The following is a 24,974-nucleotide window of genomic DNA, read 5'->3' on the forward strand; positions in this document are numbered from 1 at the left end:
CAGACACTGGTGTTGATCAACTTCAAAAGTAATGTGAGAACAAAATGAAATGATCATCCAATGGATTATTGGTTCATTCAATAGGCAATTACTATATGCCTATCCTTCCAGAAGTTTGAAGAAGATGCAAAGAAAAATAAGGCCAGTTTCCTACTTTGTGGAGTTATAATCCAGGAAAGAAAAGTCAGATATCAATAAATAAATAATTTTAAGTAATGGTGAAAGTCGCCAATGAAAGTCAAGTGTGAGCTGATATGGGAACACAATGAAAATCAAGTGTGAGCTGATATGGGAACATATAGAAGGAAGTGATATTTATATAAGTGTAGGGCAGAGTAGGGGAGGATGTAGTGATGATTTGGGGATGGTTATTGGAAGGCAAGCATTCATTCCCACCCTGAACTGGTATCTCTGTGTATAAGGAAAGAAGAAATTAATGGTATAATATTCTTTTGCCTTCATAAATTAAAATTTTGTTCAGTGAAGCCCGTAGAAAAATGTAACAAGCCTATAGGATTGATCCCAAAACACAAAGCAGTCAAAGTCTTCAAATTTAGTAGGAAACAATAATTACATGAAGCGATATCAGTGAGTAATATCCATGTAAACTTGTAGCTGAGAGTTTGAATACCTAGGAGAAAAAAGTTCCCAAAATTTTACCTGCAGACAAACCCTTGGCAGACCTTTTAGGAGAATCATATGAGAAAGCTTCTCCTTGACTATTATATTCCCCCTGGACTAACGTAATCTGTCAGGACTTCCACTTGGTAATTAGTGCCATGGAAATACACAGGTCAAACTAAGCAAGATAGGAAGATAGATCATTGCTGAGAATTGTTCCCACCAGAACAGTCACTCAACCCCCTTCATGCATTCATTCACAATGTTCCTGGTCAAGTGTGGAGTCAGGAAACAGAGAGAGCATCCCAGTCTCGTTCAACATTATCCGGTCATAATAATCAGCTTTCTCTTCTTCTTCAAATGAAAATCTGTAAGAAAATAAGTTCAAAAATTGTAATACAACTTGAGAAATATTAAGTGGGCTTTCAGAATGTATAAATACTTTTTTTTAAAGTTTCTTAATCTTGATTAGATGCAATACACACAAATTAAGGTGTTTAATAAATGGCAAATTTCATAATATAAAGACAAGCTACCAAGAGATGTAAATATTTTTTAAAAGGCTAAATTTTTGGTCATCATCAAATATTCTAACTCTGATACTTATATACTGAATGTGAGCTCAGGTAGTTAGAGGAAGAGAATCCTAGGGGGCTCAATCCCAGGAAGTTTTGAGTAGCATCTGTAGTAATTAGCTCACTTTGATGCTAACACTGACACCATAGCTCAACTCATAGACATAATAATTAAAATGGCTTAGTAACCTGCTACAGTCAGTTAGGAAACATTATGGATGAGATCACTTTTGCATTATAACAACAAAAATGTAAAATACAAAGGAGAAAATTTGACAAGAAGTGGACAAGACTAAGTAAGAAAAACTATAGAACGATATGTGCTTAAAGATTTGGGAAACTGGAGAACCCCATCATGCTCTGATCACATTAGCTAAGGCGTCTCTCTACTCCACTATCCTTATTACTGTCTAAAAGGTCAGATGCAAAGAAATATCTTTGATAAAACAAACAGATATTTGTTTCTTTGTTTATTTATTTTCTTAGAATTCTTATTGTCTTATAATTCTAAAATAAGTTTGTGAAAGTAAGTTGTTTTTCATCTTTACCTATGTCTGGGATACCCATTTTAAGAATCCTTAATATGTAAAGAGATCTCATAACTCAATGCACAAAATCTTGCTATAGAAATAAATAGTGAAAGATTAAGATGTAAATAATATATACAAACTGATAATACAAAATTAAACTTCACTGAATAGTCAAAAACATAAATAGAAATATATAGGATAGCATTTTGACCTCCAATTTTTTAAGTTTGGTAATAAGTATTCACTGGGCTGAATGAAGCATAAGTTGGAATCAAGATTGCCAGGAGAAATATCAATAACCTCAGATATGCAGATGACACCACCCTTATGGCAGAAAGTGAAGATGAACTAAAGAGCCTCTTGATGAAAGTGAAAGAGGAGAGTGAAAAAGTTGGCTTAAAGCTCAACATTCAGAAAACTAAGATCACGGCATCTGGTCCCATCACTTCATGGCAAATAGATGGGGAAACAGTGGAAACAGTGGCTGACTTTTTTTTTGGGGGGGGGGGCTCCAAAATCACTGCAAATGGTGATTGCAGCCATGAAATTAAAAGATGCTTACTCCTTGAAAGAAAAGTTATGACCAACCTAGACAGCATATTAAAAAGCAGAGACATTACTTTGTCAACGAAGGTCCGTCTAGTCAAGGCTATGGTTTTTCCAGTAGTCATGTATGGATGTGAGAGTTGGACTATAAAGAAAGCTGAGTGCCAAAGAACTGATGCTTTTGAACTGTGGTGTTGGAGAAGACTCTTGAGCATCCCTCGGACTGCAAGGAGATCCAACCAGTCCATCCTAGAGGAGATCAGTCCTGGGTGCTCATTGGAAGGACTGATGTTGAGGCTGAAACTCCAATACTTTGGCCACCTGATGTGAAGAGCTGACTCTTTTGAAAAGACCCTGATGCAGGGAAAGATTGAGGGTGGGAGGAGAGGGGATGACAGAGGGTGAGATTGTTGGATGGCATCACCGACTCAATGGACATGAGTTTGGGTAAACTCTGGAAGTTGGTGATGGACAGGGAGGCCTGGTGTGCTGCAGTTCATGGGGTTGCAAAGAGTCCTACATGACTGAGCGACTGAACTGAACTGAACTGAATAAGTATTGAAAGAATTTTAATTGTGTATGCTCTTTGACCCAATAATTCTACTTCTTAGGAAGGACTAGGAGAGTCACAAAAAAAGAACATGTATATGTATCCTCAGTACAGAGTTCTCTCTAGTATCAATAGTAAAGTGAACACAATCACCTAAATATCCACCAATGGACTAATAAGTAAGGTATGCTTCATCCATATAGAATAATGATATGAAACCACTAAAAATTGTGTTTTAAAAAAATTTGAAAAGATTTGAAGAAATATACAGAAAATTGATGACAAAAAGAATACTGCCTACGTAGTATTATCTTAATTTGGAAGTATGTATTTGTATAAATATATGTAAAATATATAGGGGCACAAACATACTCAACTTAGCAATGACCCTCCCTGGATGCTGCAAATTGTTTTCTTTAATCTGTTTTTCTTTATACTTATAAGATCTACAGTGAAAATTATAATATCTACAGTGAAAATTAATTTTATAATTTTTAAAGTTAATAATAGTTATTTTTAATTGCCAATTGATTTATTTAAAAAATAAACCAGAACTTAGCTGTTAAGACTATAAGGATATATTATGAATGGGAATGCTGTCTGATATGTGTAATCTAATTGTTTCATTGGAGAAAATTCATCATCATACTTATTTCTGTTTAGTTTTAGGTTAAACTATATAATTTTTATACTGTTTCTTTGCACATTGGGTAGTTGATTTAATTCTTTCATAGATTAAAATACAAGTATTTTATTCATGTCCTTGGTTACTATAGGCCCAAATTCTTGCTTCAGCGTGAAACAGTAAACTATGTCCATCTATATGGATAGATGCTGAATGTTCAGTCACATTAGAGATGTTACATTTCCTCAGCATAGAACCAGATATCATAGTTGTTTATAGATATTCCTGGATATCAAATTGTATTTACTCTCAGATTCTTGATAATAATAAAAGGTAATCCTTGAGCGGAGAAAAAAGCAGAAACACTACTTTGATGCTAAAAGTGCATATCGTCAGAGCTATGGTTCTTCCAGTAGTCATGTATGGATGTGAGAGTTGGACCATAAAGAAAGCTGAGCACAGAAGAATTGATACTTTTGAACTGTGGTGTTGGAAAAGACTCTTGAGAGAGTCTTGTTCTGCAATGAGATCAAACCAGTCAATCCTAAAGGAAATCAGTTGAATATTCTTTGAAAGGACTAATGCTGAGGCTAAAGTTCCAATACTTTGGCCACCTGATGCAAAGTACTGACTCATTGGAAAATACCCCGATGCTGGGAGAGATTGAAAGCAGGAGGAGAAGGGGACAACAGAGGACGAGATGGTTGGATGGCATCACCGACTCGATGGACATGAGTTTGAGCAAAGTCTGGGAGTTGGTGATGGACAGGGAGGCCTGGCGAGCTGCAGTCCATGGGGTGGCAAAGAGTTGGACACGACTGAGAGACTGAACTGAATCCTTGAGCTCAGAGAACAAGAAAGGCTCAGAAGAATTTATTCTCAATGTAATCTATTTTCACTATTATTGATAGTAGATGAACATGGATGTTGTTTTAAACATGGATTCGATTAACTAAGCAGCACATAACATCAGTAAAGCTTATGTATTCTTTCTGTTCTAACACCTCATAGGCACTTTCATCAACCAAATTATAGACTTTCTTCCAAATCTTACTGTCAATGTCCATTTTCATTTCTGAATTCAGTATAAAAAGCCAAGTTCTCACCACATTCACTTCACTCTACATAGCCACACTTGAGTCACCATGTTCCTCTCAAGTCCGTCTATGACAGCTGCTGAGATGAATGCCAAGATGTTCAAACATAACTTAGCCCAGTCTAGTAGAATCCAGATTAAACCCACTTCTAATCACCCAAGGCTTGGGTTGCTAACTAAGTCTCAGATAATATATGTAAGATCATCCACTGGGTCAGAAACAATGAGGATGCAATCTGGACTGTGCTACACAATCTTAAATCCCAAGAATTGAAGCCAGGAACTTTTCTTTGGACCAGACAGAGGTAACTCTTTGACAGAGTTTTGGGGATTACCACTACAACATTATACTTGACTTTGACAGTCATCTTTCCTATTACAATTTTAGGTCTGTGAAGAAATAATTTCCAATAATTTCCTAAACTGCAGATCCATATGTATATATAGTTTATCAAAACAGTAGCAAGGGCAGATTTATTACCAAAGCTTTTTCCCAGAATGCTGATTGCCCAAGTCTACACACACTGAAACAATTCACCCCAAATGCAGTGTCTTAACTGATTCTTCTAGGAAGCAGAGAATGGGGCAAGGGTTAAGGTGTTAACAGAGGTGCTAACCCTGATGGTGAAGGTGAGAAAAAAAAGTGAAACAAAGCTAAGAAAGGTGAAAAGTATGTGCTAAGATGTATTGCAAAGCTTCTGCTTAACAAGGAGCCATAAAGACACATGATGGGTTGCCCTGTCCTTGCCTCACCTGGCACTCAGAACTGTTGCTGTTGTTGTTTAGTCATTAAGTTGTGGCCAATTCTTTGCAATCCCACAGACTAAAGCCTGCCAGCCTCCTCTGTTCACTGCATTTCCCAGGGAAGAATACTGGAGTGGATTGCCATACCCTCCTCCAGGGGATCTTCCCAACCCAGGGATTGAACCTGCGTTTCCTACATCTCCTGCACATGCAGGCAAATTCTTTACCTCTGAGTCACCAGGGAAGCCCACTCAGAACTGTAAATTTTGCAAAAAGGAAATGAGTCTTGAAGAGTCCATGGGGAAGAGAAAGAAAACAGAAGGAACTGATGTACCTGACTCCTTTCTTTTCCCACTGGTCGAGATTCCCCTCTCAGAGAGCCAGCTCTTCAAACTTGCAGGATTTTGAACGAAGTCAGAAAGTAGAGGAGAAAACAGTGCAGAGAAGTCAGCATGTTGATCAAGAAAGAACATGTAGAAATCTGAAAAATGACCTGAGATTTATGTCTCTGCAAAGACACGGGCATTGTCATCTATGTAGTCTTCTCACATGCACAAGCTGTAAGAATTTACATTCAAGTATTAGTATTCCAAAACTCTAGACTATTCTTTATGTTAAGCATATTAGAAAGACAGGAAACTAAGATTTGTAGGAAATAGTATATGAATCAAATATCTTAATATGCAAAATCTCACTGAAAAAGTATAGATTATACCAGTAAAAAAAAAAAAAAACTTTTCTTTTTTGAATAGAAAAGATACAAAAGTGTTCAAAAATATTTTAAGAAACAATAGTGAATCCATAGTTTTATCTATTAAATCCTTCACCTTCATGAAAATTGTATTGTTCATATCGAAGTATAGTTTTAAAGTAAGATTTGGAGCTTGTGGAATAAACTACATTGAATTTGGAATTTCTGATGTGCTCAGCTAGTTATACCATCATTGGTAATACCATGAGTCATCATCAGGAAAATTGATGAGCCAAGCAATAGACTACAGCTTGTAGAACCGGTCCGGCAAATGCTGCAGAGAGACTACAGCAGTTTGCTTCCTGATGAAGGGTTTTGGTGCTTATCGAATTGAGACTTTTGCTTAAACTCCAACACAACAGGAAGGGTAAAGTTTAACATCTTGAATACCTGACACCTCTGTTACAGATGACTGTATTCAGAGTTGGTTTATCTGCATATAATGCAGAGATACATTTGGAAAAAGAGAGGAAGGGCCCAGGACAAAGAAAAATTATCTAAACTCTAACCATATTTAAAGCCTAGGATATGACTTATGAGTGTGTGTATGTGCTCAGTCATTCAGTCATGCTGGACTCTTTCCCAACCCATGGACTGTAACTCACCAAGCTCCTCTGTCCATTGAATTTTCCAGGCAAGAATAATGGAGCGGGTTGCCATTTCTTACTCCAAGGGATCTTCCAACCCAGAGATCAAATCCCATCTCTTACATCTCTTGGATTGGCAGGCAAATTCTTTACTAATATGTCACATATGACTTTGGGCAGCATTAAACCATCAATAAATGCTAACTTAATTTTAAATTCTATATATTCATTGTAAGATTTTAAAACATCTCTGTCTATAACTACGATTCTTACTTGTCTTCTAGGATCTAACTGAACATGTGAAGGTCCCATGAAATCCTTCCTCAGTTCTCAGTTCTGATGACTGCAAAATTACCTTTAAGGATATTTCTTGAGATGGTTAAAGCTTTGGACCTGGTATGTTACATCTTGAAGAAGAATCATCTACTAAAATTCCCTCAAGCTCTGGGTAAATCCAGTTCAAATATTTAACTTTTACAAATCCATGTATTAAGAGAAGTATCTCCATGAGGGTCTATTGCCTATAAGAAAATTTCATTGCAGGGACATTCTGAAGGTTGGTATCTGACCTTTGGTATTAATCACCAAAGCCCTCGACAGCTTAATAAGTTGAAGGAGCTGGGTCTCAATCTAACTTAATAAGGCCTGCTACAGAGACTTGGTCACCTCTGATTGCTCCCCTAAGTCTTAGCACATCTGGTACACTGTCCTTGGGTGAGAAATGTTTTCCATAACTTTCCTCTTGTTCACTACCCTGCATATAAATGTTTTTATTAACCTGAGAATGATACAATGCTGTGTATCTGTGTGAGCTTTTGCCATTTTCAGCTTTATCCTATAGAAGGAGAGTTGATTATTTTCTCCAAAATCAAATTAAACACTGCATATCACCAATGTCTTCTTTTCTATTTTTCTACTATTTTTTAATATGGGTCAAACTAACCTTCTGTTTGACATGCAACTAAACAACTAAACATTGTAACTAGACTCTTTGAGACTATTTATAATATGCCATAAGTGTAGGAAGAGAAGAGCCAGTTAAAAACAATAGATCACTTTAACAAATTTTCCCATTGTCCAACATACTGTAGATGTAAATTTCTTAGGAATATTCAGTTTTATATGGAACTATATATAGTGGGATGATTGGCACATTTCTTTGTCCAGAATGGTAAACAAAGTGATAGATAATCTATTCTGTTTTCTTTCAGTATATTTTACAAATCTAATGAAAGTCATATTTCTACTTTCTTTGCAATTTCCCGTATGGATAATAGTAGTGTGGAAGTTGATCCAGATTATTAAACCTACAGCATTATAGTGTAGTGTCACATCTATATCCTTCACCTTAACCTTAGTATTGAAGAAAGTATCTCAGGGCCATTATAGTGAAGTAAAGGAAATTGAGTGTCTTGATAAGGAAAGTGGATCTAAGATAACATTACTGTATTTTTATTAATAATATTCTACAGATAGAAGTACATTTGTGCTGGAATCCATCTTATCTTGATAAATCTCAAAATATTTGCATACTGAAGACATCTGCTAATGCACATCTTTTGAACAAAAACAATTTTTAAATCATCCTCTGATTTAATCCTATCTAACATGAATTCATACACAAACACCATCTTGCTCAAAAAAATACAACAAAGGAAAGAAAGTAGACTAGATAATGTGACAGGAAAGCTAGTCGTTCTATTAAACACAAAGTAAAGACCATTTCTGGTCACAAATAGGTCAGTTCCATGATAGAATAGTTAGAATTTCTCCTGCTATCAATCTAATAGCAGTTTGGGAAAGAGTAAAAGCAACGTTCTAGTTGTGCTATTTTTAAGTTGCATGTTGAAGTGTTTAATTAAAACCTGCCTAAATTTTTCCCTGTGTCATATTGTATGTCACTAATAAAAATCTCTTTATGAAACAATGATTTTTGCCAAGTCATTTCAACATTAGCAAGAGTAACTCTTATTCTTTTGTATTCTTTTTATCTTCAATACATACTATAATTCCCTCAATCACCCAAGGGCTTGGAGGCTTTTATTGTTGTTGTTTACATTTCACTACTCAATTACCTTTCCAGAATTTCCTTTAAGTTCACATCATACAACTCATCTGTAAAGGAATTTCATGTGACTCCAACTTAAGATACTTAGATCAAAATTTTAAACAGTTTTATCTACTGACATGAATCTAGGTACCAGATACATCTACATTCTCTTTCATTCCTGTCCAATGGAAATCTTCACTGACATCTCTATCTAGACCATATTAAATATGACATCTTCTGGTTCTTCCCTACACCCTCTAAGATCATCTTCTCCATCATATCTTTGATAGCTGATCATTTAGCTGTGCTATCATCTGCATGTTCAATCATCTTGCTTTGTGTTTTACATAGCACTGCCCACATCCCCACACCTTGTGAGACTATCTCTTTGTCAGGATTTGAAGATGCCCTCTCTCTGATAAATACAGAATCTTAGGGCTCCAGTTTGCAATCATAATTGTATAATATTTAAGCTTGAAAGAGACTCAAAGACCTATTTCATCTCTCACATTTGCAGCTAAGGAAAAATGCTGTAGGTGGCAAAGATAGGATTAAAACGCTCATCACTATATTTCAAGTTCACAGCTCATATGCAACAGCTTGCACTTGCACCCCATAAGAACTGCTGCAAGTTAGTCCTCTAATTAGCAGTCTAAAAATGTCAGTACTCTCTGCACTCCTATATTAGGGTTCTCCAGAGAAACAATCAATACCATATATAGATAGATAGATAGGTATATGTAAGAAGGTATTTATTATAGGTATTGGCTCACATGTTTATGGATGCTAAGAAACCCCACAATCTGCTGTCAGCAAGCTGGACAACTAGGAAAGCTGGTGGTGTAATTTGGTAAAAGTTGGAAGGCCTGAGGACCAGCAGAACTGATGATGTAACTCCTGGTCTAAAAGGGGTCTACTCTTCTAAGTTCCAAGATCATGAGAACCAGAACCTCCAATGTCCAAGGGCAGAAGAAGATGAATATTCAGGTAAATTAAAGACAGAGAATCTACCCTTCCTCCAGCTTTGTTCTATTTGGGTCCTTAGCCAATTGAATGATGCCCACCCATATTGGGGAGAGGAACCTTCCTTACTCAGGCTCTGATTCCAGTGCTCATCTGTTCTGGAAACACTCTCACAGGCACACCCAGAAATAGCATTTTGTTGGCCACCTGAGCATCCCTTAGCCAAGTCCATTTGACATAAAATTAACCAACCCAACTGCACACAACTTCCAAAAAAGAAGTTAAAGTCGCTCAGCCATGTCCGACTCTTTGCAACCCCATGGACTATACAGGCCAGGATACTGGAGTGGGTGGCCTTTAGGCCCCAGCTTTTGTAGGTGTTCACACACTTCTTCAAACCTTGTCAGTTACTTGACTTAACTTTTACTCCATTATCCCTCTTCATTCTCTCAGACATACTTGTTCACTCTTCAGTTCAGTTCAGTTCAGTCCCTGAGTCATGTCCGACTCTTTGCGACCCCAAGGACTGCAGCACGCCAGGCCTCCCTGTCCATCACCAACTCCCGGAGTTTACTCAAATTCATGTCCATGGAGTCAGTGATGCCATCCAACCATCTCATCCTCTGTCGTCCCTTCTCATCCCCATACTCTTACTATAAGAGTCACTCTTACTATAGCTCTTAAGTCTGCTTTGGCCTCAAACCCATCCTTTAAGCAATCCCTTCTGATCTACTACAACCATCTCCTTCCCTTTAAAAGTTTTCTAAGATTCACCTCCCTTAACTTCTCAGAATAGTCAGCTTTCTTCATTGGTGTTGATGGTTTCATGCCTCTGGTGATAAATCCACAGGTAACTTATTGCCTTTGCTATGAGTCAGTCACTGTAGAAACACTGAGGATATATCAGGTACCTCGTGTGCACCACTTCAGATCTCTCTGCCTCACCTCTGTCTTATCTCAGCAACCATTGCATGACTGGCTCTGGGTGGGCTCTGACCAACTTTATGCCTGAGCACTTCATTTTATATTCATACCATCACTTCCTGCTCAAGTAACTGTGGCCTGTTGGAAGGAGGGGGAGGTCCCTACAACCTCATAGTGGAGAAAGGAACATGAGCCTTTTCAGACACCTTGGTGGCAGCCAAAAATGGACTACCATTCCATCCCATTCCCACTTAGAACCTGTCTAAAGGACAGTGTTTGGGAAAATCTTACCAGCAGGCAGAAATAAGAGCAGTACACTGCACCATTCACTTAATATAGATTGAGAGTCAATGAAGCTTGAGTCACAAGAATCTATAATCTAGAGGCTGGAAACTCAAATGTCTTCAGTTGCCAGAAAGGTAAAGAAAATGAGTAAAATGCAATTAATGTGCAATGGTAGAGAGGGATACAGAAATTTTAATTAACCAGATTGAGTGTGACTCTTTTAAAGACATTCAAATTCTTTTTTAAAAAGTTGAGTCCCATGTCTGCAGGGTCATTCAGTCATTTCTAATACATGGTATCAACCTGTATACAGTTGGTGGTTACCAAAATTAAACAATCATCAAACTCACTGGGCAATTTACTAAAACATTCAAATTTCTGGGTTCTGTCTTAAGAGTTTTGTTTTTCCATGATTTGTTTTAGTTTGTTTTGGTTTTATAGTTTGTCTCTTTGGCCTAGGAAATCACTGATTTAGGTGCATTTATTCAGCAAATAGTTTATCTAATGTTTAGAGTTTGTCAGTAGTGTTGTAGATACTAGGAATATAGTAATAAATAAGCCTGTTTTCCTAATCTCATAACGCTTACATTCTAACATAACATAATATTTCTGTTTTCAGTGGCACTCTAATAAACTAAATTATATTTACTTATTAGTCAAGGATTAATTAAGATTTAAATTGATCACTTAAAGAAAAGACCTACTGATTCACCTGTGAGTAAAACAAAACCATAAACTCACAGTATTTTTCCACCCTTTTATTACTTCTAATATTTAGAAATGGTAATTCTATTTGATAGTCTATTTACACAAATCAGTTCTATAACTCCAGTTTCATAAAATTATTAGGGTAGAATAGCTCACTTAAGGTTTACTCAATTAATATTAAATTCTTCATGGACTTTTTGGTATTAGTCAAAACAGGATATAAAAACAGGATAGTTAAAAATAACTAAGAGATTAGAGTCATCTATTTTGTTTGCCCTATGAACTTGACTTTAATACATATCTTCTTCTTACAGCACCCCAGTGCTGTCTTCTATTTTGTCTCAACCTTTAAAAACTGCTCATAGGAGGTAGGTTTATAATCTAGAATACAAAATAAGATTAGTTGTTTAAGACAAGTATTTCATGGCCTCCTGCCAGAATAGAATCTTCCCCAAGAATCTTACATTTTTTCCTTTTGAATCACATCAAATAGTTTCTCCACTTCTACCCACCCTGGTCTCATTCACTGGGTGGTCAGCATACTGTCTCCTTAACAACTGCTTGGGGGAGAAACCACCCTGAATAACAGGCATTTTGATATAAAAATTACAACCCCCAAGAGTCTTAAAGCATTGTGGTCCTGACTTGCTGACCTCGGCCAACTATTGTGGCCACTCGCAATGAACTCACCAATAAGGAAATTAGAAAAACTCTGGAATGTGTTTTTTGGCCAGAATAAACTCAATCTAGAGAGAGGAAAAAGATGCTCCATTTTATTTTTCAGGGTAATGTCTATCACACTGAAGACCTAGTGAACTCTCCGACACACCAGGATTTTTCTTTTCTTTTTCTAACATTTCTGACTATGCATTCATTTCAGGTGGACACTCTTTTATCCAAGGTTCTTTGTGAGCAAGCAGTTGCACTGTGGAATTACTTCAGTAGTTAAAACAAAAACAAAATGTTCCTTTTGAAGTGGTTAAAACAAGATTCTTTAGATATCAAAGAAGGAACCATGTAGCATTAGCTAGAAACAGTCTCTTATTAGACTAGTTCTTTCTTCTCATCTATTTCATTCATTCAGACATTTTATTCAGTAGTTACTAGGTGAAAGGCACAAAGTGAAGTGCTTCATTTGTTTGTTTGATATAGAAAAATAAAATCCTTTGCTAGCTGAGTAATTCACGGTGATTGCATTATCATCAAGCTGCTTCTGGATTACTGAATTTTTATTTAGGGAAGAGAACTTGTTGGATAAATTCAATGCATAATATACTTAAAAACAGGATACTGTATAATCACATATGGGAGGAAAAAAGCTCAAGTGTTGCCAGAGTTAATAACTCATATATTTCACAGGAACAAGTTTGTTTTTAGATAGCTAAAGCATAATAATTCCTAATGATTTTTCTTTCAAATCTCTCTTGTAAGCATACATCTGCTCCTTTTGAGATTTAATTGTAGATACTGCTTACATTGGCCAAAGGAAAAATATCTCTGTTCCCTTCAAAACATCTCTCAGTTTGCATTTAATCAAAGGCCTGACTTCATTTGATCTCAGTTCCACATTGCTATTTTTCACACTTCCACTTACAGGCAACGGGCTTACCAAATAGAAGGTCTAAGTGTTTGCGGTGATGGTGAGGGACGATTTTCATTGCAAGGTTGAGCAAAGTGTTGGACGGGTTTGCTCATCATCCTTATTGAACCCTTTGCCAAGGAAATCCAATCCATGATAAATAGACAAATGTCTGAGATCATTGTGGCTCAGTCTCTGATGAGGCAGCTGCCTTCATGCTGTGTTTGTTGTTCTGGGATATTGTAAATACTAATATTTTATAAGCTCTGGAGCAGTTGAGAAATGAAGCTCATAAACATAATTCAGTATTTCCAAGTTTTCAAAAACACATAGCTTGAAAGGCTCTCACTCTTGGTCAGCCTGTGGGTTTGGCTGTCAGTTCTAGGAGCTGTGATGGGCAGAGGAAATTTGGGGTGTGCAGAGTCTCAACTACTGCCTTTCAGAAAGATAGGACGTTTGAGTTTAATGGCCATATATAATTTCTAGTGACTTAAAATAATAGATATAAAGAATACCTGCATTTAAAATTTATAAAAAGATGCTGTGGTAGAAATTAATAAAAACCAGTTTGAAAAGATAGGTTTTAAAAAATCACCATGTTGCTTATTAAAAAGGCACCATAATTATTTATTTTCTTTTCTAGTAGAAACAAACGATGTTATATCATATTGCATGCAAAGCATCAACTGAGGGTATTCTGCTAAAACACTAAACTAAGTCACACTCTGAATTATCACTCTCCTTTGGCAAGGTTTTGATCCAACCTATATCTGTGGCTCTTTCTCCCTTATGTGCTTCTTTTTATATTCACAGAACCAAGTCTTCTTGCTCTTTATCCATTCTTCTCTTCTCACTTGTAGCTAACTGTTTCTTCTGCCTCTTAGGTTTGCTCTGCAAAGAAGCACCTCTCCATGTAGTGTGTGCATCATTCTCAGAAGTGCAACAAAACATAAAGATGCTGACTCCCTTTATATACTGGGGATTGACTTAGTTAATTTTATTAGACAGTTTAGTGGATATGCAGGCAAGTGGATACATACTGAAATAACATCCACATCTTAAATCACTACAACCAATAAAAACATATTGATTAATACATGGCTAAAACAGACACTATGTAAGAGTAATAAAGTAGATGGAAATATTTTGTAAATTCTATAGCACTATCCACACATTACTGTGATTGTTTTTCCTTTAAGACACTGCACTGAGAATGAATTAAATAAGATGCCAATTGCCTATTAAAAGCGTAGCCTTAATTAGAGTTGGGAACCCCCTCTTTGTATTAAAGGGCAATAATGATGGAAAGACCTGCTACATGTGGGATCTTTTCTTTTCTTTATCTAGAGTCGGTGATGCTATTTGGGTAATAACTGATGAAAGGACTAGGGTGCCAACCAATTTGCAGTTAAGTGGCTAATTAAGACCCAAAGCAAAGCTGCCAGGAGGTTGGGTCTCTTAGCTCTAAAGTGACACATAAAAGCAATTAGAATGGGGCTGGCTTTGCGAGGACATATTTAAATTTGGACAAAAGTTTGGGCCAGTTATTATTTTATGTTAATATATTCCTCTGTAAGACAGCATCAGAGAGAAAAGGGAATCATTTAGGACGTAAGTAATAAATTACTCGGATTCACTGAACTTCAGATGTGAATAAAAAAGCAAAATTATAAAACCCATTTCTATGTTTGCAGTCTTAATAGGGGTAGTCGAGTAATTAGATTTCCTAGTCTCCAAGGAAAAGAGAAGAGTGCATGAAATACACTGCTATCCAAGGGGAGAAATCTCTTAATTCTTGGGTGTGTTGTCACCTGTCTGTCATATTGCCTGAGTGTGACACCAAGCCCAGAGTGGCAAGATTTTTAGAATTATTATATTTCAACTTGGGACAATCCAGGGTTCCATTTAAATATAGCTGCTCTAATATAAGAGCAGAGGCGGGGAAGACAGATTCTTTCTGGGTGTTAGAGAGAAGGTTTGAAGTGATGAAAATAGGTGGAGAGAACTGGAGAAGATGGAAATCATTACACAAATTATCCATGTATCAGGGAATCATGGTCGGGGGAGAGTAGACAACTTTTAAAATCATAGCACTAGCGACATCTGAGAGTTGTGGGGAAGCCCAGGCCATTTATACCTTGCTCTTGTGATTTATGATGTCACCATTAAACCCTTTGATGGCATTATATCCGTGTAATTTGCAGTTGCCTAGCACTTTTTCTATATACAACTCAATAACTCATTGTGTAGCTATTTCACACACACATAAACACACACATTAATGTGAATATGTGTATGCTGAATCTGTCATCAGTGGAAACCATGATTTTTGATATAATAAGTTGGGTTAATAAAAGGCAAGAAATCACAGACTGGGTGTGTAGTCAACTGTAGTATCAGCTTTGTCATGAGGCACCGTGAGGAGACACCACTCTGCTTGTTAGGATATACAGATATTGTTTAGATGGTGTATATATTCTTTTTAAGAGTTAAAGAAGCAAAACTGTTTGCAGGGTCAGTCAAAAGTTATTATCAAAGGAAACAGGTGAGATTACACAGAGATAAAGAAGGAAATGTATTCAATTCACCTCAACATTGTAGTAATAGGATTAGAAAATAACAGGGTTAGAAATATTAAACCTTCAGGGCTACATTCTGCTGCCCCTGTAGATGTGGGCTTGGATCTCCTTCCTGTCCAGGGGGAATTTCTGTTTGCTTCCAGAGAGCCTGGTTCTGGCCAGTGGTTGTGATACCATCAGTCTGGGAAAGAGAAGGTTTTGGAACCTTTGCTTTAGGACCATAATACAACTAGTCATTAGCATTTCTGCGGGGGTGAGAGGTAGTGTTTGGACATCTCTTAAAGTTAGCTTTTAAATTGACTTGTGTAATTATTCTCCAACAAAAACATGAATGCCAGCGACTTTCTGGGGAGTTATTTTTATTTCTATCTGAATATTTTAGCTACAATGCTGGAGATGCACTGCTGGATCTCTGAGAATGCTGTTCTAAAATGCTATATTTATAAAATGACCAAAGAGCACATGCTGCTTGGATTAAATTTATCCCAAGATGAGAGGTTTTATCTTTAATCATCTGCTTGTTGACTAATCTGGGCACATCTTGTGCAGGTTTGATGGTTGAAATGTAACAGGCTAAAGGGATCCAGACCCTAAAGGGGTATCCCTTTGTCTCCGCCTTTGCTTTCCTGAAACCTGGAGATAATGAGCGCTGCTGCTTTAAATCCATCCTGCCTTAGAGGAGCCGCTGACTGAGACTGCTAGTTTGATGTGAGAAAAAGTGGGGTGCTCTCTTTAAAGGAGTATGGTAGATGAGATCACAAAATTACTGCCTCGGAAAATTATTTTTTTAATATATAGGATGGTTTTTACACAGTGTGTTTAAAGCTCACATAAAGTATAATTCTGGAGTATTTGTTTCTATGGAATTGTATTCTCCACTATTCTGTGGTCCATGTCACATTATAATGTTGTTATTAATATTTTCCCATGAGTTTCACATATTAGAATGCGAGCTCCTTGAAAAAAGGAATCTGTGCTTGCCATGTTTATCTTCCTATCAACTTTTCACACAGTTCCAGGCACGCTGTAAGCATTCACTAAATCTACCTTAAGAAAGAGTGACTACTCTGTGCTTAAGATACATAAGAGCAAGCAATATACCCCTGTTACCTGCAGCAACTTCTTCCAACTTCTGCCTTTCTTTACTTTAGGGTTTAGTTATAAAAGTCTAAATTGGGATTAGATCCTCTGTCTTGCAGATCTGCCTTCCATGAAGTGAGGAAATCAGTAAGAAGGATATTCATAACAAGCTCAATATCCCAGCCGGTCTCTTTAGAAGCTTTTAATGCCAGCAAAGAAAAATTAATGAATGAGAAACTCTTAAGAAATAGAGTTTTGGAGTGAGCAGAGAATCATTTGCCTTTCTACTGTACTATGCTACGGGCCTATCAAAAATTGTAAGCTGCTTTACTGCTGCCTACATTTTCTCCCATGGGTTATTTCCTTTTCTATTAAGTAATTCCTTAATGCCCAGGGAGTTAAACATTCTGTTGAAAAGAGAGTTCTTAGCATCTTCTAAGACTCAAAGCCTTACTGCAATGTTTTTCTTGATCTTGTGATTTTAAAGTGCTACCTGTATAGCTAAATGTCTCTCTCGTGGTATATTTATTTCAGTGATATTTTTTAGGTTATACACATTTGAAGATAGTTGTTTTGTAATAAGAATCTTACTCTGAAGCATTTTATACCTCATTTTGCTCCGTTATCTAAAAATTTTTAGAAGCTAGCTAAACATTTGGCCTTTTCTAATTCTTATCCCAATACAAATTTAGAGTAGTAGCTGAAGAGAAAAGGAAAATCAAAGATATTTTAAGTTCTGGGTTGCTTTGGTTGCTTGTTTGTTTTTTCGTTTTTCCCTTGGGACTAGTAAAAACATCACTCACGTGATTTCCAGCCAACATTTTAGAGCTACATGAGAATGTCTACCCAAAAATGGATCTAAATCCATTTTTTGAATGCAGTTAATAGTTCTTTACCAATGAAAAGCATGCATTACAATTACTCTCAAAGGCAGAAAAGTTATTTTCTTAATTTTTAAATAGAGATATGACTCAATTATAAACAGTTTTCCTTCTCATCAGAGATAATTTACTTGACAATTTTCCTCCTCACCTGCTTTTGATAAAACATATCAGATTATGGTCTTTGAATTCTTGCTGTTTCCAGTTGTCCAATGTCTTACTAGCCTTGCTCAGGGTGGGGACAGCTTTTGGAAATGATAGGCTGCTCTTCAGTATATAGTGGTGTGTTATCTGAGAGATAACATGGTTTTAACAGTTTGGCGTTTTAAAGAGACTTGTCGGAATGGATACAGCACACAGAGGAAGGGGTGTGTGTGTGTGTGTGTGTGTGTGTACACTTACACATGTGTGTGATCCTTAAGTGAAGAGACATCTATTCTGGCAATATCCATGTACTTGGACCCATCTTCAGTTTGATTGTACATCAGTTATGATGTGTCTCTTTCTAACAGGAAGGATACCGATCTTGATGAATAGCCAAAAGGTAAGATCATTCTTAAAGCTGTGAGTAATTAATAATGGCTATGCATAGATTTTTTTCCAAGAGTGTAAATAAAATATATCATTCACATGAAGGGCAGGAGTTTGGCAGAATGATTCATAGTGCATTTAAAAGCATAAAATGTCAAACGTAGGGTCTCTTCTAAGCATGTCAAAGAGGAAGCTGGTTTAGCCACTTGAAATATCTGAGTGAATGTTGAAATATATGAGTGGATGTAGAGAAATTGTATGCTTTATAAGATACTGAAAATGGAACTGATATTATTAATTACCACCAATTAAACATCAACATTTTCTCTTTTAGTAGCTAAAAACTAAGAGTATGAAAGAGATAAGTCGATAAAAAAGGTGGTACTTGTGTATCATGCCATTTGGACTATACATTTCAATCCAACTAAGATTTACTGTGTACCCTTTACATTGGAAGTTCTGGTGGGAAGTTGCTGAATTTGCATAAACTGTGGCTATAACATGGCCAGCATTCACACTGAAGTATGCATAGGGCCCTATTAAATTGTTCACTAATGCAACAAGACTGACAAAACTTGAAGACAGAGTTATTCTAGTGGTGATATCAAAGGACAATAGCAAGCAACCTACAGCGCTGGTCTTTGTTAATTTCTTGCCAGTGATGTAGAGCTTGTGGCATTTTCACAGCACATAAGACTACCAGCTTCTTGATGATACACTACATGTCACACTCTTCTATGCCCTAGCACCGCAAGGATTGCGCATGTCACAGAAATAAATAGTCTCAACCCTGGAGTCAGAGTGGGATTCATCGTTTCTTTCACAAGTCCCTGGTGAATGGAGGAGCGTGAGTTGTGTCTTTCTAGCATAAAGTGAAGGGGAGCAAATGACTGTCATCGTAAACTATGTAACAAGAAGCATTGGTGATTATCTGCAGTCAACTGCCTCATCATTTGTACTCAACTTGTACTCTCAAGAGTAAAGATTTTTAAGTCAGTGAAGTTTTAAAAGGCTTTATTAGACTTAATATCCTATACAAGATGCCATGAATGCTATTTTCCTCATGTCATGCCTGTCTGTGAGAACAGGAGAACAGAGGGCATGCATCCTGGGCACGAGAAAAGGCACAGTGGCATTCTCTCCCTGCAATTATCATGGCCCTTCTCCCTATGTTCTGCAGCTGCCCTTGTTCCCTGCAAGTCAGGGCTTGCATAAACAAGTCAAGCAGGAGGCCTATTGATGGATGGAGATCTGACAAATACGCTGACACCAACTGAAGCACCACTTTTGAATGTGAAGGGCAAAAAATGTAGGAAAGTCCAAAGGATCATTTCACAGGTGAGACTTCACTCTATCAAGGTCTTAGCAGTATTTTCAGAACCTAAACTCCCTTTGAAAAAATCTAAGATAATGATACGCTTTACTGAGTTGAATACAGCAACGTATGCAGCCCTTCCCACTCCCCTAATACCGTCTCTCTTAAAATATACATTTTGAGAATCATTCTGCCTCTGGGTGTGGGGTACTGACATGTGTGTACATTACAGGTTTTTTTAGATCTTCCAAGTATCTTGGGCTTCCTGGGGTGGTAGGACTTAAAATTGGCTCAATTCTACTATGCAATAGATTTCAGGATTTGGGAATCTTTGAATAAACATGGACCATGTTGTTTGTAATAAATATTCAAACACAGAAATCAAAGGTGTGTCTCTGGAATAGAAATATTTAAATGATTGTCTGCATCTGATACGCATTCTAGTAAAACAATCTCATGTGCTGTACTGTGAGCTCTAGCTCCAAGTTATATGTCTCAGGGTGAGTAAAAACAAAAGCAGCAAATGGCTTAGAAAAATCAGGACTGTGAGGGTGATGGTTGAGGGGTAGGTAAGGTAAGACGTACTAAAAGGTTACAGTAAAACATCCTCTTCCTCCGAAGTTCCTTTTTAGGATATATCTATTTGGGAATTTCATAAAGATGCATCTACTTTTCTTTTTTTTTAATTAATTTATTTATTTTAATTGGAGGCTAATTTACAATATTCTGGTAGTTTTGCCATACACTGACATGAATCAGCCACAGGTGTACATGTGTCCCCCATCCTGAACCCCCTTCCACCTCCCTCCCCATCCCACCCCTCTCGGTTGTCCCAGAGGACCGGCTTTGAGTGCCCTGCTTCATGCATTGAACTGGGACTGGTCATCTTTCACATATGGTAATATACATGCTTCAATGCTGTTCTCTCAAATCATCCCACCCTCACCTTCTCCCACAGAGTCCAAAAGTCTGTTCTTTGTGTGTCTGTTTTACTATCTCACATATAGGGTTGTCATCACCCTCTTTCTAAATTCCATATATATGCATCAATAATACTGTATTGGTGCTTTCCTTTCTGACTTACTTCACTCTGTATAATAGGTTCCAGTTTCATCCACCTCATTAGAACTGACTCAAATGTGTTCTTTTTAATGGCTGAGTAGTATTCCATTGTGCATATGTACCACAGCTTTCTTATCCATTCATCTGCTGATGGGCATCTAGGTTGCTTCTATGTCCTGGCAATTATAAACAGTGCTGCGATGAACATTGGGGTGCACGTGTCTCTTTCAGATCTGATTTCCTCAGTGTGTATGCCCAGAAGTGGGATTGCTGGGTCATATGGCAGTTCTATTTCCAGTTTTTTAAGGATCTCCACACTGTTCTCCATAGCGGCTGTACTAGTTTGCATTCCCACCAACAGTGTAAGAGGGTTCCCTTTTCTCCACACCCTCTCCAGCATTTATTATTTGTGGACTTTTGGATAGCAGCCATTCTGACCAACGTGCCATGGGACCTCATTGTGGTCTTGATTTGCATTTCTCTGATAATGAGTGATGTTGAGCATCTTTTCATGTGTTTGTTAGCTATCTGTATGTCTTCTTTGGAGAAATGTCTGTTTAGTTCTTTGGCGCATTTTTTGATTGGGTTGTTTATTTTTCTGGTATTGAGCTGCATTAGCTGCTTGTATATTGTTGAGATTAATTCTTTGTCAGTCGCTTCATCTGCTATTATTTTCTCCTAGTCTGAAGGCTGTCTTTTTACCTTGCTTATAGTTTCCTTCATTGTGTAAAAGCTTTTAAGTTTAATTAGGTCCCATTTGTTTGTTTTTGCTTTTATTTCCATTACTTAGGGGGAGGTGGGTCATAGAGGATCTTGCTATGATTTATGTCAGTGTTCTGCCTATGTTTTCCTCTAGGAGTTTTATAGCTTCTGGTCTTACATTTAGATCTTTAATCCATTTTGAGTTTATTTTTGTGCATGGTGTTAGAAAGTATTCTAGTTTCATTCTTTTACAGGTAGTTGACCAGTTTTCCCAGCACCATTGGTTAAAGAGATTGCCTAAAACCACATTTATACTTTCATTCCCCAAATTTTAATGAGAACATCCTAATCAAAAGACAAATACTATTTTAATGCAACGTATTATTGTTATTCGGTCCCTAAGTCCTATCCAACTCTTTGCAACCCCATTGACTGCATCCACCTGGCTTCTCCATCCACTCTGTCCATGGAATTTGCCAAACATGGATACTGGAGTGGGTTGCCATTTCCTTCTCCAGGGAATCTTCCTGACGCAGGGATCAAACCCGCTTCCCCTGCATTGGCAGAAGGGTTCTTTACCAGTGAGCTACCAGGGAGGCCCAATATGATGTGAGTCACATGTAAATAATCATATTGCAGACTATGGATAAATGAAATATACTAACCAGTCATCAAGCAGAAAAACAACTACTTTGAACATTTCTCAAGAAGTGTGGACTCTTTCCTCTTGACTTTGCCTCTAGAAGGTGAGAGTGAACAAATCATTTCCTCCATCGTCTCTCCTGGTTGCTATGTTGCCATGGGAGTAAAGGAATCATTGTTTTCCTCTGCCCATGTGGCCTGGGTGATTAGGGAGCCCACTCTTCTCCAGATTGTTGCCTACCAGGATCCTTCCCAAGCCTTCCTTTTCCCTGTCCTTTAAAGAAATCTTTAGGGAGCAAGTGGATGCCACTAACCATACAGTAATCCAGAAATGGCCATGACTTCTTATTCTCACACTGGTTGGTGTCAGGGTCAAGCCACAAAATAACACATAGAGTGAGAATGAGATGCCAACCAGATCCTATATATATATTTGAAACATGAGAGAGAAAATGAAATAATTGAAATGGTTAGATACATGGCCATACTTACTTTTGATTTCCCCAAAGGGCACAGCTCTAAAATCTATCTCTGATTTCATCCCTTCTGTGATGTTACAGAGAATCTATCATGTATGTATTCTTATTTTCCCTTTTGATCTTTCTCTGACCATCATCACCTCTGTCTTCTCCAACTTCTCAGCTCTTCAGGATCTGGAAAGAGCCTAGATTTGCTTGAGTAAAAGACTTTCTATGCAAAGGTCTCTGACTATGGAGTCACTAGTGATTTCAAGATTTAAAACATAATTAATATATTGTTTTATTTTCTTGTTCTCCCCCATTCTTCCTTAGTGATCATAGAGCCATTTGCAGATAATCCTTCATTTAAGAGACACCTCATCCCATAACTTAGCAGATCAATGAATTGTTCACCAAATTACCAGCAAAGAGTCAAACTTGTAGAACAATTATATATATATAATATATATATATTCTAGTATCTTCACACTGGAATCTGCTTAGTTCTAGTCACTGATACAATAGACTGTACAAAGGGGGAAACAAGTCTTCATTGGAGCTGTGATTGGCTCTTCTGTTCAGAATGCAGTCATACTTCAATTTTAATTGCTTGTGTTAAATGTTTTGGTGAAAATATACAGCATCGAACAAACAGGTGTTTTAGTGAGAAAGATATTTACAGAACAGTTCAGGTGAGATATTCTCAGATTGTCTGGATGCAATTTTAATGACATAATCATCCTCAAGTGTGCCAGTCCTACCACATTCCAATGACTTACTTAAACATCACAGAATACAAGAGGGTTCTCCCACATTTAACGTATTTTATAGTGACTATTTGAAGTCACTAAGAATAAGGAGGAGGAGAAGTTTGAGAGAAAAAGAAGGATAAGAAGGAAGGAGAAATACTCCAATGAAAAATAATAAAACCACAAAAATATATTCTAATGATGCTAAACTCTGCATTGATTGTATTTCATCTTTTCTGCCTCCAGTTCACAATCCTCCTTTGGTGTTGCTTTTATACACTTTTCAATAAGCTTCAAAGATTCCATTAGGCATTAAAATTTCAGAAAAAAGTATTTGTTGGAAACCAAGTGTATACAGTTATATGTTCAGCATCTGAATGTTTCAGAAAATTTCTCCAAAATGGCCCATATGTTCTTCTAGGAAAAGCAGCAGTCCTGACAGTGAACCATGAAATATTCTGGAGGCAAATGGCAGAACGCCAGTGTCTTAAGGGACAGCATTTTCCACTTTAAATAACAGACAAAATAATGCTTTAAAATGTTCTTGGTGATGTATGATTCAGTAAACCCTTCAAGGCGTTGTAAGGAAAACCTTTTCTTCTTAAGACAGTAGTTGGGAAGAAACAGACAAAACTTGAGAATTGCTCTGCCAGGCAGCATAAAGAATCAATTGGTGTCTTTCTGAAATTCAGGAAATTCAATGAATCGATAGACTGTTAGGAAACAGGCCACACACACTGAAAGTGATTCTTTATAAGGACTAGATGCAAAGATAATACAAGGCTCTTCAGAAAACCCTGAGCACAAGCATGCATTAAAAGAAGCTAAATTGTATACTAGCAGGAAATGAAAACAGCTTATTTTTAACAGACATCTGCAAATGGGGACACTTGGTAAGAGTAAATCAATGCTTAATTGAAAGATAAGCAATTTACAGGTAAATATCAAACTTTATTTTTCTATTTCTCATTTGATTTTTGTCATTTCTAGTTCAGTTACTCTGTCTCTAAAAATGGCAAAATCTCTGTCATAAAATAATTTGGATTTAATTGACATTCCCTAAGGCAAGCAAGCTGGAAGTATAATAATTCTTTTGAAAGCAAGCACTCTTTGATGACTTACAAGCATCAAGTATGATCAGAGAATTTTTCTTGGTCATTTATAAGAGTCTATCCATCTTTATGTGGCCCATGACACCAAAATTAGAATGTAAAAAATAGTTCTTTAAAATTTATAAATAATCATTGGGGCAGCTGGTATCTAAAAAAAAAATTATTTTCTTTTTGATGGAAGAAAAGCTAGGCTAAACCATTTATTTTATCCATGGTTTTAAATAATTTAGTTTACCATTAAGACATGAAATTTGCCCAACTGAAATCATCATAATTTCTGATGTTTTCTTTCAAAAAAGAAAAGTTTTTTTAAAAAGGGAAGTGAAAGAAAACAGGGAAACTTTTAAAAAATTTCATAAGCAAATTGAAATATTAATTATAAGAAATTGAAATTTAGAGTTATTATATTAATTTTTGGTCTATTAGTGTTATCATAGTGTTCATTGGCTATTAAGACAGGATCATAAAACATTCAGAAAACATATAGTTTTGAATACATTAGATAATAAAACTGTAGATTATGATTTCTCCTTGCAGTGACATTTTAACTGTCTAAATAATTTGTGGGAAAACACTCTCTTATTTAGGACATCCAAAATTTTAAAATCTAACATTTGTAGCAAAATGAAAGTGACAGTCACTCAGTCATGTCCAACTCGTTGGGACCCCACGGACTGTAGTCTATGCAGGCCAGAATACTGGAGTGGGTAGTCTTTCCCTTCTCTAGGG

The 24,974-nt window shown here is 36.8% G+C and overlaps 1 long non-coding RNA gene across 2 annotated transcripts in view; it reads right to left on the reverse strand.

Annotated features, from left to right (window-relative positions):
* Window positions 1-511: 511 nt before the first annotated feature.
* LOC139034468 (uncharacterized) overlaps window positions 512-24,974 on the reverse strand; it is an 86,793-nt gene continuing 62,330 nt past the window's right edge. Inside the window, exon 3 of one of the 2 annotated variants that reach the window (XR_011487003.1) lies at window positions 512-989. This is a non-coding gene — a long non-coding RNA (uncharacterized lncRNA). Of the gene's footprint in view, window positions 990-20,366; window positions 23,815-24,974 lie in introns of those variants that run through there. The other variant, XR_011487002.1, reaches the window with a different exon arrangement.

Source organism: Odocoileus virginianus, chromosome 3, assembly GCF_023699985.2.
Source record: "Odocoileus virginianus isolate 20LAN1187 ecotype Illinois chromosome 3, Ovbor_1.2, whole genome shotgun sequence".
NCBI lineage: Eukaryota > Metazoa > Chordata > Mammalia > Artiodactyla > Cervidae > Odocoileus > Odocoileus virginianus.